Source organism: Antechinus flavipes, chromosome 2 (genome assembly GCF_016432865.1).
Source record: "Antechinus flavipes isolate AdamAnt ecotype Samford, QLD, Australia chromosome 2, AdamAnt_v2, whole genome shotgun sequence".
Taxonomy (NCBI): domain Eukaryota; kingdom Metazoa; phylum Chordata; class Mammalia; order Dasyuromorphia; family Dasyuridae; genus Antechinus; species Antechinus flavipes.
In genome coordinates, this window is record NC_067399.1 from 652,359,364 (window position 1) to 652,374,924 (window position 15,561).

Consider the following 15,561-nt stretch of genomic DNA (forward strand, 5'->3'; position numbering starts at 1 on the left):
ATACTTGCAAAGATAGTTTTCTACAGTCACCCTTTCAAATCCTTGTTGCAGTTTTTTCTCCCTCCCTTTTCCCCTCCCTCTCCCCTCTTTAGCAAGTAATCCATTATAGGTTAAACATATGCAATTTTTTCAAATTAAAGCTTTTTATTTTCAAAATATATACATGGATAATTTTCAAATTCATCCTTATAAAATCTTGCCTTCTAAATGTTTTCCTTCCCTTCCCCCACCCTCTCTCCTAGATAGCAAGTAATCCAATATTATTCTATATATATTTCCATATTTATTATGACGCACAAGAAAAATCATATCTAAAAGGGGGAAAATGAGAAAGAAAAAAAAAACACAAAACGAGCAAAAATAACAATTAAAAAAAAAGGTGAAAATACTAGGTTGTGATCCATATTCAGTCTCCAGAATTCTCTCTGGATGCAGATGGTTCTCTCCATTAAGTCTATTGGAATTGGCTTGAATCACTTCATTGTTGAAAAAAGCCAAGCTCATCCCAGTTGATCATCACATAATCTTGTTGTTGTTGTGTACAATGTTCTCTTGGTTCTACTCACTTCACTCAGCATTAGTTCATGTGAGTCTTTCCAGGCTTTTCTGAAATCCTCCTGCTGATCATTTCTTACAGAACAATAATATTCTATAACACTCATATGCCACAATTTATTCAGCCATTCTCCAACTGATGAGCATCCACTCAATTTCCAATTCCTTGTCACTATAAAAAGGGCTGCTACAAACAGTTTTGCCCATGTGGGTTCTTTTGCCTCCTTTCTGATTTCTTTGGGATACAGGCCCAGGAGAGACAGTGCTGTACCAAAGAGTATACCCAGTTCGATAGCCCTTTGGACATAATTGCAAATTGCTCTCCAGAATGATTGGATCAGTTCACAACTCCAAATGGTCTTACTTTATATTTAAAAATTAGTGAGGGACTTGTCAAATATTATTTTAAAAAAGAATATTTCAATATGAATTAAAAACCTTTATGCAGCCCCTACTATGTGCCAAGCAGTTGCTAAGCCCTGAGCATAAAAATGCAAGTAAGCTGACTCCTTCCCTCATGAAGCTTAGCATGCAAGGAAAAGCATTGGATCAAAGGGAGTTAGTGCTGGAAAGCAAGGTTAAGGCACTGAAACACCAAAGAAATGCCAGATTGGGAGGGACCTGAACCTGGGAGGCCAGGGTTTCCCAAGGTTCTAGGGTCCAGAGGGGAACAGCCTAAATGGCCAGGAAATGACCAAGAGGGACAGATAAAGAGGATCATATATGAAAGCATGAGCTTCTCTTATAGCCTCTTGAAGTTTTTTTTCCCTTTTTTTTCTTCTGAACTTCATACACACCAAATAAGCATTTCCATATACATAACACACAAAAAAGATGATATATGAAAAATGGATCCCTATTCAATACAGCTCCCTTTCCTTTTTTTTTTATATTTAATATTTTTGTTTTCCCTAGTTACATGTAAAACAATTTTTACATTGTTTTTAAAACTTTGAGTTCCAGATTCTTCCTCCTTCCTCATCCTCACTCCCCTTTAAGAAGACACACGTGAAGTAATATAAAACATATCTATAAAAATCATGTTGTTTAAAAAAATATCATAGGTCTCCTCCCCCCCTCCCCCCCCAAAAAAAAACCCTTCAAGAAAAATAAAGTTAAAAAAAAAAGACTATGCTTCTATCTGTATTTAGACACAAGCAGTTCTTTCTCTGGGTGTGGACTCAATTTCCTTTTCAAAGAAATTATCATTTCAACATGTTTCTTGCCTTGCTTGTCTACCTTGCTTTTTTTGTGATCCTTTCTGGCTTTCCTTGTATTTTCATTTTTAAAATGCTTCAATGAACTTCTTTTTTAAACTTTTTCTCCTTTTTGGGGGGAAGAGCATTATTCTAATCCTTTTTCAATAGGCATAGTAGTCCAGCAACATTTGGGGTTTTTTCAGAGTGATCATTAAATTTAATTTAGTGGCAGCAAAACTCCCCTGCTTGTCTATGCTCCCTTCTGAACTTCCCTGCCCCCTTTTGTGGCATTTGTCTAAGCATTTGGTGACTTTGTGACTCATTGGCAGTTTTTTTTTTTTCTCTCTTCTGTGATGGGAGACTGGCCAATGAGAGTCCGGCAGTGTAACACATTGACCTGATGCAATCTCTCATACAGAGTCTGGAACACGCACAGATATTCTATGAGGATTTCCTGGTCTGCTGGCTCCATGACTGTCATTATTCAGATGTGCCCAACTCTTCTCCACCCCATTTGGGCTTTTCTTGGCAGAGATGCTGCAGTGTTTTGCCATTTCCTTCTCCAGCTCATTTTACAGAGGAGAAACTGAGGCAAATAAGGTGAAGTGACCTGCCCAGGATCATGCAGATAGTGTCCGAGGTTGGATTTCCACTCAAATCTTCCTGATTTCAGGCTGCTCCTTCCTCCGTGATTGGGGAAATCTTTCTGATTCTCATCTACGTGAGAATTGCGTGTATAGCTAACCACCTTTGTTCTTTTTCCTCCGCGTGGATGTTTTTGAGGGAAGAGACAATAATCGCCGTGAGTCTCCAGATGGGCAGAACTCCAGTGCTCTCTCTCCACCCGGATCCACTTAAAGCCATAAGCATCATTGCTCCTGGTGCCTTCCTACCTTTGGTGGAGACATAGAAGCTAAACTTGCCAACTGTAAGCTTTGAACAGTTACAAGAGGGATCCACCAGGAGTCCAGTGACCAGGTCCGGACCGGAATTTGTGGACAGCCTCGCTTGGTGAAGGGTGAAGCTCCCACTGATCTGCTTGACCTAGAACCGCAGTGGCTCCTTGGGCAGCCAAGAGAGACAGTGTCTTGGCCATAGTGAGCTGGGTGGGGACACTTGCTCTGCAGCAGCTGTTCTCAGGCAAGCCCACTCTTTGGGGAACTGGGTTGGAGAAGGAAGAAGGTGCCCCCCCTTTAGAAGAGAGATTGTGTGCTTCTACTCAGAGTATATCCTTTCAGTAAATGATTTTTTGTAAAAGCGAATTGATTTTAATCACTAAAAATATAGCAGAATATCGCTAATCACTAGCAATTGATGTTGAGGACACACTGGAACAGGGCTTGGCTTGAGGACCATGACAATAATTAACATTTAGATAACACTTCCTATGTGCCAGGCACTATGGTAAGTATTTTACAAACATTGTCTCATTTAATACTCATATTAACCCCGGGAGGTAGGAGCTATTATTAGCCCCATTTTACCAAAGGGGAAACTGAGGCAGTCAGAAGTTTAAGTCTCTTGTTCAGGAACATAGAACTAGTGAGTATCCGAGGCCAGATTTAAACCCAATTTTTCCTGAGTGCAGTTACCAGGAAAACAGCTCCATCCCTCACAGGTACCAGGGGAGCTATAACCTTGATTGCCCGAACTTAAGTTTGTCAGTAAGAGGGAGAGTTGAGATAAGGACCCCTCAGAACTTTTAAAGGCTATGCAGTTGTTGGTTTTGTTTTTTTTTGTGATTTTTTTTTTTTTGCATCAGTATAATTCTACCTACAACCACTATCCATTTGTGTTTGAATGAATAATGATAAAGAATTGATTAAATATTTACTATGCCCCAGGCACTGTGCTAAGTACTAGTGATTGTAAACAGAAGAAAGCAAGACCTGCCCAGAAAGACCTTTCTTTTGGATAGGGGAATACAATGTAGACTGGGGAGCTGCCTGGAGGCAATAGAAATTGTTATTTTCCTTGACAATCAGTCTCCTTATCTTTATGAGTGGGGTTCTTAGGCGGTTGGGTCAAATGAGCCCCCACATAAAAGCCCGGAGATGGACTTTTTCCCAGCGTCCTTAAGATTAGAAGGGAAGCCTGTGTCCTGTAACCCAATCATTAATAACTCCTTATTTAATTCATTACTCAAGCAGGTCAAAATCCGCTTCATCACAGAGATGTGGCAAAAATCTAGTGCAAGCCGCCTTTGGTTATCTCCAATCCAATTAGCCATTTGGAGCAGACAAAACCCTAACTGGATCCGTGGGGAGGCTGATTAGTACCCCATCCATAATCACATTAATCGCAATCTGTCCATAATTCACCATCTGATAATTCCATTGGACAGGAGCAGGCCTCCTGCATCCAATTAGCTCATTAATTATCTCTCTTCTCTCAATACCAGGAGATGTTTGCTCAAGAAGGGAAAATGGCGACCGAGCTGCGGATTGAGAGCTTGTTGCCTGGAGATCCGGGACCGGCACCAAACTTTAGGCTTTGACACAGAGGTGGAATGCAAAGCTAATTAGGAGGAAGCCAGATACCATCTCCCATCATTACAATGCGTTAGAAAATGCACGACTTCGTGAGAGGTAAGGAGTGGAAGGACATAATTATCCCCATTTTGCAGATGAAGAAACTGAGGCTGTCAGCGTCCGAGGCAGAATTCAGAATCAGGACATAGGATTTCAGCATAGCATAAAGGGAGGAGGACTGTGCACTTGCACAGCAGATCACTTGACCGGGCTGAATCTATTTCCTCATCTGAAAAATGGGCATCCCGCCTAGGATAGCCTTTCTTACACAGAGGTCCTATGCAAAGCTACTTCAGATGCAAGGCACTCTGTGGTCGCACGCCCCCACCAACCTGCTTACTTTTGACGTAAAACCACAATCCTTTGCGCTTCCCCTCTGGAGGATCTCAGCCACAGCAACATCCTGGAATTCTCCCCAATGCCGAGTGGTCCCTGAGCTCAGACAAGCCCCCGCAGTCCCCAAGTAACGTGGACGTGGGCATTCAATGGATGCATTCATTCACAAGGGCCTGTGATTTTCCCGCCACAGGAAGCACCCTGTGCTAAAACTCCCTGTACCGACGGGCACCAGGGCACAGGGTTTGGCCACAGTCAGCGACTAACAAATGCTGGCTGACTCAATGAAGCAGATTCTCCGAAATGTTTAGTCTTAGAGCTGCCTTGAGGAGCGACATTAAACTCGATGAGAACGGAAGTCACATATAGAAAACCACATATTAACATCATCTGGGTTATATTGCTTTTTACAAAAAGGGCTGATTGGGCAATCCTTGAGCATGTGACCGAAAGTGTGCGGTTATGGGCCCATTTGGGACATTTCAGGCCTAGAGCAAGAAAAAGTTCATGTGATTATCAGCCCTGACCAAGTGACCAAAGAGCAGCACCAGCTCTGCAACTGTCATTAACTTAAAAATATATATACTTTTATTGAAGCTTTTAATTTTCAAAACATATGCATAGATAATTTTTCCAATCTCTCCCCCTTCACCCATCCCTTCCCCTAGATCGCAAGTAATCCAATATATGTTAAATGTTATTAACTCTTTTTTTTTTTTTTTTTTTGGCTGAGACCCTTGGGGTTAAATGACTTGCCCAGTGTCTCACAGCTAAGAAGTGTTAAGTCTCTGAGGGCAGATTTGAACTCAGATCCTCCTGACTTCAGGGCTAGTGCTTTATCCACTAGTCACCTATTTTACAGATAAGGAACTCCTTCTAGGCTCTGTGTACTACCAAAGGAGCCAGGACCCCAGACTCCCTGTCTCTTTCTATTATATTCCTCCACCTCCCCTAAGAAAAGATGCCCCTTTGCAGACACAGGACGCCCCCCTTGCAGACATAAGACTCCCCCCTTCAGACACAGGACGCCCCCTCGCAGACATAGGACGCCCCCCTTGCTCGCTCCTCCGCAGATTAGCAGCTCCTCTCAAAGGGGAGTGGCAGGTACTGGGACCCGCCGGAAGCCCCCACTGTCCCGGCGCTCCCGCGCCTCTGGCACGTGGATGCTCCCTGGGCTCCCCGCGTCGGGTCACCGGCTCTCCCGGCCCCGCTGGACAGCTCCGGCTCCCGGAGCCCCGCTCCCCCAGCCTCCTTTCCCCGGAAGCCTTGGCGAGGCCCAGCCGCGGATGTGAGTCACTTTGCCCGGCCCGGCAGGCGGAGGGGAGGCGGCCAGAAGCCCCCGAGTTGAGATGGCCTGTTTTTCCCCCCGCTTCCGTCTGGTGCTAATTGGCGGCTATTGTTCCAGACGGGGAGAAGATTAAGGATCAGAAAAGTCTTTACAACTACCACTTAACCCGGCTGGGGAGCCCGAGTCCCCGGGACCGTCCGGAAGGCTCCTCCAAAGACTCCCCCCGAGGCCGGGTGGAGGCCGAGGCTTGGGATCTCCATCCACGCCTGCTGGGCCCTGAAATGCTGCGCAAGAAACCTAAACTAAAGCCCGAGGGACTGCTGGCCGCCTTTTCAGCCCCCAAACCTGCCCGCTTTATGTCAACCCACCCCCAGGGTTGGGTGCTGGCTCTGGCACCTACCCTCTCTTATCTGAAGGTCCAAATAGGGTGATACAATTGAAGGCCTTCAGAAACCTCAACGTGCTCCCTTATTACCGAGAGGCAGCAGTGAGCCAACGGGAAAGCAAGCAGGACACAGAGTAAGGAAGCTCTGAGTTCAAATCCTACCCTAGGAGACAAGGGTTGTGTTATCCTGAGGAAATTACTTCACTGGTCAGTGTCCCAGCCTGTGTATTGCGGGGCAGGAGCCACCCGGACCAGGGAGCAAGTCACTTCCGTAGGCCAATAAAATCAAAGTCCTGGCCAAAAAAGATTATTTTCCACTGGACCTTTACAGATCCACAGAATACTGATCTAGAAAGGATTTAGGGAGAGCTCTATGTAATATGTTGGAAAGAGTTCTGGGGTTTGAGTCAGAGGGTATGAATTCAAAATCTGCCTCTGTCACTGACGACATGGGTGACCTCAAGCAAGCCACTTAACCTCCCTGGGGCTCAGGTTCCTTATCTGTAAAGTGAGGGGATTGGACTGCATGGCTGACTTTCCATGTCTAGATCCATGATCCTCTATGTGACCTTCAGCAAATCACTTTAAACTCCTTGAACCTCAGTTTCTTCTTCTGTAAAGTGAAGGTGGAGGCAAACTGGAGAGCTTCTAAGGTTCCTTCCTGGTTCCAGATCTTTTCAATCTTTGTATGACCCATATCTGAGCAAACAGTATCTTTGAAATCATCCTCACTAAATGGTCATTCTACCTGAACAGCCCACTCTTATAAATGGGACAGAAAGGATGCTGAAAGGGAGAGATGGCGTGCAAGAGTGAGAGAAAGAGAGAAAGAGGGAAGGAAAGAGGGAAGGAGGGAAGGAAGGAAGCAAAGGAGAAAGGGAGGGAGAGAGAGGAAGGTAGGAAAGAAGGAAGGAAGGAAGGAAGAAAGGAAGAAAGAGAGGGAGGGAGGGAGGGAGGGAGGAAGGGAGGAAAGAAGGAAGGAAGGGGGAAGGGGGAAGGGAGAAAAGGAGAAAAGGAGGGAGGGAGAGAGGAAGGGAGGGAGGCAGAGAGGGAGGGAGGAAAGAAAGAAGAAAGGGAAGGAGGAAATGAGGAAGGGAGAAAAAGGAAGAGGAGAAAAGAGGAGAGGAGAAGAAGCTGTCCAAACTTTAACACTGATGTAACAATAGACTGGAAAGATAAATCTTTCCTCTGATTCTCTAATGCATGACAAACTGTTTTAATTTTATAACGCACTTAATCCAGGGTTGGCTCTGAAAGAAATCACTATTGACTGCCTTTTGCAGCCTGCTGTGAAAGTCACATTTATAATTTGACAGATTCTGCAAATATTATGACAAAACCCAAGCCTGGGTCTTGGGCAAGGCTGGGAGGAGCCTATCGCAGGATTAGCTAACTCTGCTGGGAAAATAAGCTGAGTGAGATGAATCATGAAGTCGTGAATTGGATTCTGTCGGCAGCTGAATGTGCATATGAGTGGAGAAGTTTGGCCGGAGAGAAATTTAACAAAAACACATCTGTAAGTAGGAATGTGATTTCTGAGGCTGAAAATGTCATTTAAAGGGTTTGCTCCTTTGTTCATTGGAAATAGTGAAAAGCACACTGAACTTGGGACTCGTCACCTGGATCAGCCCAGCTTTGTTACTATCAAACCACAAGACCCTGGACAAGTCTTAAACAGGGACACTATATAGGGACCCTTATATAGGGAGGGAGGTTGGGCTCCATGGACCTCTAATGCCTCTTCCAAATCGATAATCATGGGATCATAAATCTGGAACCAGAAGTGCCCTCAGAGGCCACCTGGAACAACCTCTTCATTTTAAAGATAAGGAATCAGGTCCACAAATGTAATGGGCTGAGGCTTGAGTTGATGCACTGAGGTCCCAAGCACATGAGGCTAAATAGTAATTGGACCACACTCTATTAATATATAGCTTGGAGAAAGAATGGCCCCCACCCACTCTTTGTGCAAGTCCTGATGTGTTGTATAGGAAATGACTTGGGGGGAGGAGATGGCTCAGTGGATAGAGCACCAGCCTTGAAGTCAAGAGGACCTGAGTTCAAATCCAGCCTCAGACACTTAACAATTCCTGGTTGTATGACCATGGGCAAGTCACTTAACCCCAACTGCCTAAGCAAAAAGAAGAAGAGAAACAAACAGAAAGGTCATGGCAATGGCAATCCCAAAAGTCTCTCCTTCCCCTTCCCTTTCCACTCCCCTGCCTCCACCCACCAAAATCGTCATTTCCTATACAACACATCAGGACTTGCACAAAGAGTGGATGGGGGCCATTCTTTCTCCAAGCTTATATATTAATAGAGTATGGTCCAATTACTATTTAGCCTCATGTGCTTGGGACCTCAGTGCATCAACTCAAGCCTCAGCCCATTACACACAAAGTGTTAAATGATTTGCCCATGATCCTACAGGAGTAATATGGCAGAGGCCCAGAAAATTCTGACTGGTGGCCAACCATCTTGGGAGCATTGGTGACCCGCCAGTCCAACCACCATGAGACCATGGCTGACCCGCCAGTTCGGGACTTTTGTATGTAGAGAGGTTCTGGGGCTGCCTTTTCTTTTCATCTGTCCTCCTGGTCATCCCCTGAGTCACAGAATGATTTCTCATAGAACATACAACAAACATATATTTTAGCAAATGTGTATTTACTTATTCAGTTTCCTCAAAAGAAAACCACAGGTTGTGAAATGAGAGGGATAAGGAGGGGGAAGATAGACAAGACAGGCTGACGTGATTTAAGAAATAAAGGGAATTATTTGGAAGAGAAAAAAATTTCGAGAAAGGGAGAAGTGGAAGGAAGATAAAAACAAAAAGGAAGGGAGACACTAATTTGAGAAAGGGAATAATTTGAGAAAATGAAGGGAATGGGGATTCAAAAGGGACAAGGAGAGAAAATCATTTCAGAAAGAACTACTTATGTGTATGAAAAGAGAGAAGAGAAGAAACAGAGAAGTTAGAAGAAAGAGAAAGAAGAGGGTATTATCTGAAAGAGAAGTTGAGAGAGAGGAGAAAAGAGAAGTAAAAAAGAGGAAGAAAGTGGAAGAGAATAATTTGAGAGAATGGGTGCTGTTCAGTCATATACAACTCTTTGTAACCCTATTTGGAGTTTTCTTGACAAAAATACTGGAGTGGTTGGCCACTTTCTTCTCCATTCATTTTACAGATAAGGAAACTGAGGCAAGCAGGGTGAAGTGACTTGCCCAGAGTCACACAGCTATTGGTATCTGAGGCCAAATTTGAACTTAAGAATATGAGTCTTCTGACTTCAGGTTTGCCACACTATCCAATGTACCACCTAGATGACCATCTAGTTGAGAGAAAGGGTATTATTTGATAAAGAAAGTAGGGAATGTAAGGAGAGGGAGAGAATTATTTCATAAAATACTATTTATGCATGAATTGGGAAGAAACAGAGGGAGACACAAAGGAAAAGAGAGAGAGAGAGAGAGAGAGAGAGAGAGAGAGAGAGAGAGAGAGAGAGAGAGAAGAGAGAGAGAGAGAGGAGAGACAGAGACAGAGACAGAGAGACAGAGAGAGGGGGAAGAGAGAGAGAGAGAGAGAGACAGAAAGAGAGAGAGAGAGAGACAGACAGAGAGAGAGAGAGAGAGAAACAATTTGAGTTTGAAGGTCCAGAAAGAAAAAGCCCCATGTATAAGGTTGCCCCTGCCTGCTCACTAGCTCAAGGCAAGCCTTTCCAAATAGGCCAGCCCTAGACTCCCAGAAGGTTACAGAGATCACCTACTATCCTCCCTTTTCATTATTCTCTAGGGCAGCGCCTGGCCCCAGCTCCCTCCAGGGTCAGTGATCAAGAGGATGGAGCCTGGATGGGCCCCTTTTTCTGCTCTCCCTCAATGGCAGAATGATGGCTCCCAAACAAAGGAAGCCTATCCTACAGCTGGCAACTGGAGAGGATTTGACTGGCCTGGAGAGATTCCACTGTAGAAGCCAAGGCTGACATTGAGTTATGGGTCACTCTTGACCTTTATTTTTTCCCCCAATAAAACTTTGAATTTGGAAACCCTGTGTTCACCCCCTTTGAAGAAAGCCCCGAGCCTGCATTAATCACTAAACAGTACTCCCTCTTCCCCAAACCCAGCCAAGATGGCCTCCGAGTCCCCTTCTAGCCCTAATTCCTGGGATCCACCAGTTGGGAAGGGTCGGGTCAAGACATAGAACCCAGTTTCCAGAGTAACAGGTTGGGAATCAGAAGGTGGGGTCCCCGTCCTTTCTTCTCACTTATAGCTTGTATGACCTTGACTAACCTACCTTTTCTCTGTGCCTTAGTTTCTTCCTTTGTAAAATAAGAGAATTGGACCAGATGAATTCTAAGGTCTAATTCCAGATCTAGTGCCTAGAATTCAGAAGTCCTAGAAGCAGGAGAAGAGAAATCAGATCCAGTTCTCATCCTCAAAGAGGTGCCAGTATATCATATGGTGTCAATCAAGACACATAGAAATTTAAGAACATACTTCTCAGATCAGCTAAAATGACAGGAAAGGATAATGATGAATGTTGGAGGGGATATGGGAAAACTGGGACACTGATACATTGTTGGTGGAACTGTGAACGGATCCAACCATTCTGGAGAGTAATTTGGGACTATGCCCAAAGAGCTGTAAAACTGTGCATACCCTTTGACCCAGCAGTGATTCTACTGGGCTTATATCCCAAAGAGATATTAAAGGAGGGAAAGGGATCCACATGTGCAGAAATGTTTGTGGCAGCCCTTTCGTAGTGGCCAGAAACTGGAAACTGAGTGGATGCCCATCAGCTGGGGAATGGCTGAATAAGTTATGGTTTATGAATGTTATGGAATATTATTGTTCTGTAAGAAATGACTAGTGGGATGATTTCAGAGAGTCCTGGAGAGACTTACAGGAACTGATGCTGAGGGAAATGAGCAGAACCAGGAGATCATTGTACACGGCAACAACAAGAGAATACAATGATCAATTCTGATGATGGGATTCTTCAGTAATGAGGTGATTCAAGACAATTCCAATAGACTTGGGTTGGAGAGAGCCATCTGCATCTAGGGAGACAATTATAGAGACTGAGTGTGGATCTCAATGTAGTATTTTCCCTTTTGTTGTTGTTGTTGTTTGCTTGCTTTTTTTTTTTCTCATCTTTTTCCCTTTTTGATCTGATTTTTCTTGTACAACATGATAAATGTGGAAATATGTATAGGAGAATTGCACATCTTTAACCTGTATTGGATTATTTGCTGTCTAGGGCAGCAGGGAAGGGAGGGAGAAAAATTTGGAACATAAGGTTTTGCAGGGGTGAGTGTTGAAAACTATCTTTCCATGTATTTTGAAAATAAAAAGCTATTATTGAATATACATATAATGAAATTAAAGACCATAAGGAAAAAAGAATGTCACCAATGCTTGACAAATCCCTAGTGAGAGGCTCATGGAATGTTAGGGCTCTGAGATCATCTGGTGTGAGCCTCTCGTTTTACAAGTGGGGAGACAGACGGACGGACTGAGGGTACATCCTTCCTGGGCTTGGGCCTGTCTGGAGTGGGTGGGGCTTCCATATGACATTACCTGCGTTTGTGCTAAGTACATCAACAAGCACAGCAGCGAAACCCATTAGAAAACACCAGGGAGACATTCTAGCCCCAACTTGAGCCTGGCTGAGAAAAGAAAGCTGGGGGGAATTTAAGGAGGAGGCTCAAGATGCATTATGGACCTGTGTGGTCCTAACCTGGTGTCCACAAGATGTCCCAAGATAGATCTCAAAGGGCTGGTGAGGGATGGGGGGGAATGATTATGCTTTTATTTCCACTAAAATTGATTCCCTTGCTAATCCTATGGATTTTATCTTATGGATTTAAACACATGATTCTGGAGGGAGGGAAAAGGGGGTCCACAGCCTGCCGGAGACATTCAGGCCACCCAAAAGTCTAAGAACCCCTGCTTTGGAGCAGGAAACATCAGAATTGGAAAGGGAGCTAGAACATAGAACACAAAAGATTAGAGCTGGAAGTGCCTTTGGGAAAAAGAACAGTCAGTGCTGGAGCTGGAAAATGTGCGAGCTGGAGGGTGGGTGGGGGGGTTAGAACATAGAGCACAGCATGTGCGAGCTGGGGGTGGGGGACTTAGAGATCCCCGAAGTCCACATCTTCGTTCTATGGAAAAAGAAACAGTAACGCCAAGTGAATATGGCTTCGTTTATGTGGATTCTCTGAATTTACAGTCGAAACCCTGGCTAATCACAGCAGCTAGCGTTTTAACCATTCTGAAGGTCTGTCAGTCTCTTCGCTTATGTTTTCTCCTTTGATCCCCACAAACACCTGGGAAATGGGCTCCCCATTTTCAGATGCAGTTCAATGACTTGTTCCCTGGACTCACACAATCAGGAAGTATCCGAGTTGGTGACAAATTTTAACCCAGCTCTTCCCGACTCCAGGCCGGCCCTCTGTCCTCTGCTCCCTTGTCCCTGCTGGGCCGGCCTTGTACCCACCTTCAGCTGGTGACTCCTCCCTCCCCCCCCCCCCCCGACCCCTCCTTGGATCAGCCCTTTTCTCCTCAGATTCTTGACCCTGTGGCTAACCAGTTGGACAGTGATTCTGTCCTCTGCCCTTAAGACTCCCACCTCTTGTCCCAAGGCTCATCCTGTTCCAAACCCCAGCCCTGGATCACTCCCCCATCCGCCTGCTGCTCCTGATCCGGTGCTGCTACCCCAGCTGGAAGAAGTCTCCCAACTGTGCCGGCTGGGTCCCCTCCAAATCCATCCTGGAGTCCCCAGCTGGCTGCCCCAGAGTCCCAGCAGCCTTCCGCCATCCTCTCTCCATAGAATTTCCACAGCAACTCTTTTGAGCATCCCTCCTCTTTTCTCTGGCTTTCCTTCCCACTCCCTTCCCCCCTCGCTCTTACCAGAGGATCTTGCCTCATGATTCATGGAAAAAAATGATGCCATTTGAGAAGTGCTCCCTCTCCTCCCCAACTCAATACTACAAATCAGCACAGAATCTTCCAGGAACCTCTCTCCTCCTTTGTTCCAGGCTTGGAGGAGAGGGTGGCCCTCCCTGCAGATGCCGACTCTTCCACTTCTACCTTGGATTCCTTTCCCTTCTCCCAGAGTTTGCTCCTTCCTTTCTTCTACCTAATTGTTTTCCTTTTTAAAATAGTTTTATTCTGAACTTAGCAAACATCAAATAAAATGGAAATTTCCTTGTGTATAAAAGAAAAAAAGAGCACTGTACATAGAACTAGAGCTCTCCTGTGTGGCTTTCTCTTTTCTTAAAATATAGAATAAATTCAATCTGTAGCATTCAAAGCTTTCCTGATTGTCTATGATTCTTTCTGGCCTGTTGTCTTCTGCTCTCTTCTCTATATTTTAAAAATAAGATCCACAAGGATTCTCTTTTCTTTTAATTTCTTGCTTCCCTATCAATATCTCTGCTTGATCTCCTTCTGTCTCGAGTCCCTCATCTCTCTGTCAGAAGCAAGTAAAGTGCTTCCTCTTCATCAGTCCTCCGGAGCTGGGGTTGGGCTGATCAGAATTCTCAAGTCTTTCAAAGCTGCTTTTCTTTATGATGTTGTTAGTATCTACACTGCACTTCTTTTTATTTTCAATAGTATTTTATTTTCCCAAATACATGTAGACTAATTTTCAATATTCATTTTTGTGAGACTTTGTCTTCCAAATTTTTTTCCCTCCTTCCTTTACCTCCCTTCTTTCTAAGACAGCAAACAATCTGAAAAAGGTTAAATACATGCAATACTATAAAACATATTTACATATTTGTCATATTGTGCAAGAAAAATCAGATCAACAAGGGGAAAAAAAAAACATGAGAAAGAAAAAAAAAGCAAACATACAAACAACAGCAACAAAAGGTAAAAACATTATGATCCACTTTCACTCTATGATTCTCTCTGTATATGTGAATGGCACTTTCTACCTCAAAGTACTGGGATTGCCTTGAATCACCTCTTTGTTGAAGAGCCAAGTCCATCACAGTTGATCATCACACCATCTTGTCGTTACTATGTACAATGTTCTCCTGGTTCTGCTCACTTTACTCGACATCAGTTTGTGTAAGTCTTCCCTCACTTCTGAAATTAGATTGTTCATCATTTCTTTTAGAAGAATAATATCCCATGACCTTCACAGACCATAACTTAATCAGCCATTCCCCAACCAATGGGCGGGCATCCACTCAGTTTCCATACACTGTTCTTGTTCTCACTTCGCTCTGCATCAGTTCCTACAAGTCTTACCAAGTTTCTATGAAACCATCTCTCACTGTTTTCGGTGCAAAGATATTCAGATGACTATATTCATCAAATGCCCATGTCATAATTAGTTTTGCCATTCCCCAATTTGTGGGCATGTTTCCCTCAATTCCAACCTCTTCTTATCCCTATGGCTCTTTCTCCACCTACAACACTCTCAAATCTCTCCCATTCTTATTAACGTTTACTTGTTTACAGCACCCCTCAAGCTATCTTCCCACAACTCTACTCCCTTTCAAAATCAAACTCCTAGAAAAATTTCACTAGGCTCCCTTTTTCTCACCTCCCACTCGCTTCTTAATTACTTGTAAACAGGCTTTGGATCCTACAAATGGATTGAAATTGCTTTCTCCCAGGTTCCCAAAGAATTTGTGTTGTTGCCGAATAGGTTCATTCTCCTTGACCTCTTTGTAGCATTAAATACAATCCATTACTTGCTCCTTGTAGATACTCTATCCTGCCTGGGGCTTCAGTGACTAGCTGTTCTGGGTCTCCTACCAGTGTGACCCTTCCCTCCTGGAATGGAATTTTCGCCGACTCATCACTGATGTTAAGTGAACCCACTTATTGCAAATGTAGTCCCACGTCTCTATTCAATTCTCTCTTCTTTCTCTTCTTTTCTCTCTCCGTGTTCTCTTGATTACCTCATTAGTTTCCAAGGCTTTGTCTATCGTTTCTCCTGAGATGATTCTAAACAGCATATCTAAGTTTTAATCTCTCTCCTGGGCTATAGTTTAATTGCCTACTGGGTTTACAAAAGTGAACTCCTTATCTCTCTATCTCTTCCTCCTCCTCCTCCCCTTCCTCCTCCTCTTTTTCTCTCTCTGTCTCTCTCTCTCTCTCTCTGGTCGAATTGTCATTTTTATCATATTAGGTTAATCTAACCATCAGCAATTGATATCCCCCCCCCCCATTGTTTAGATCAAACTTTATTTGTATTTGTGTGAGGGGTGTTTTGCAATTGTGGGTTTATCTTGGCAGGTAGACACCCAAATA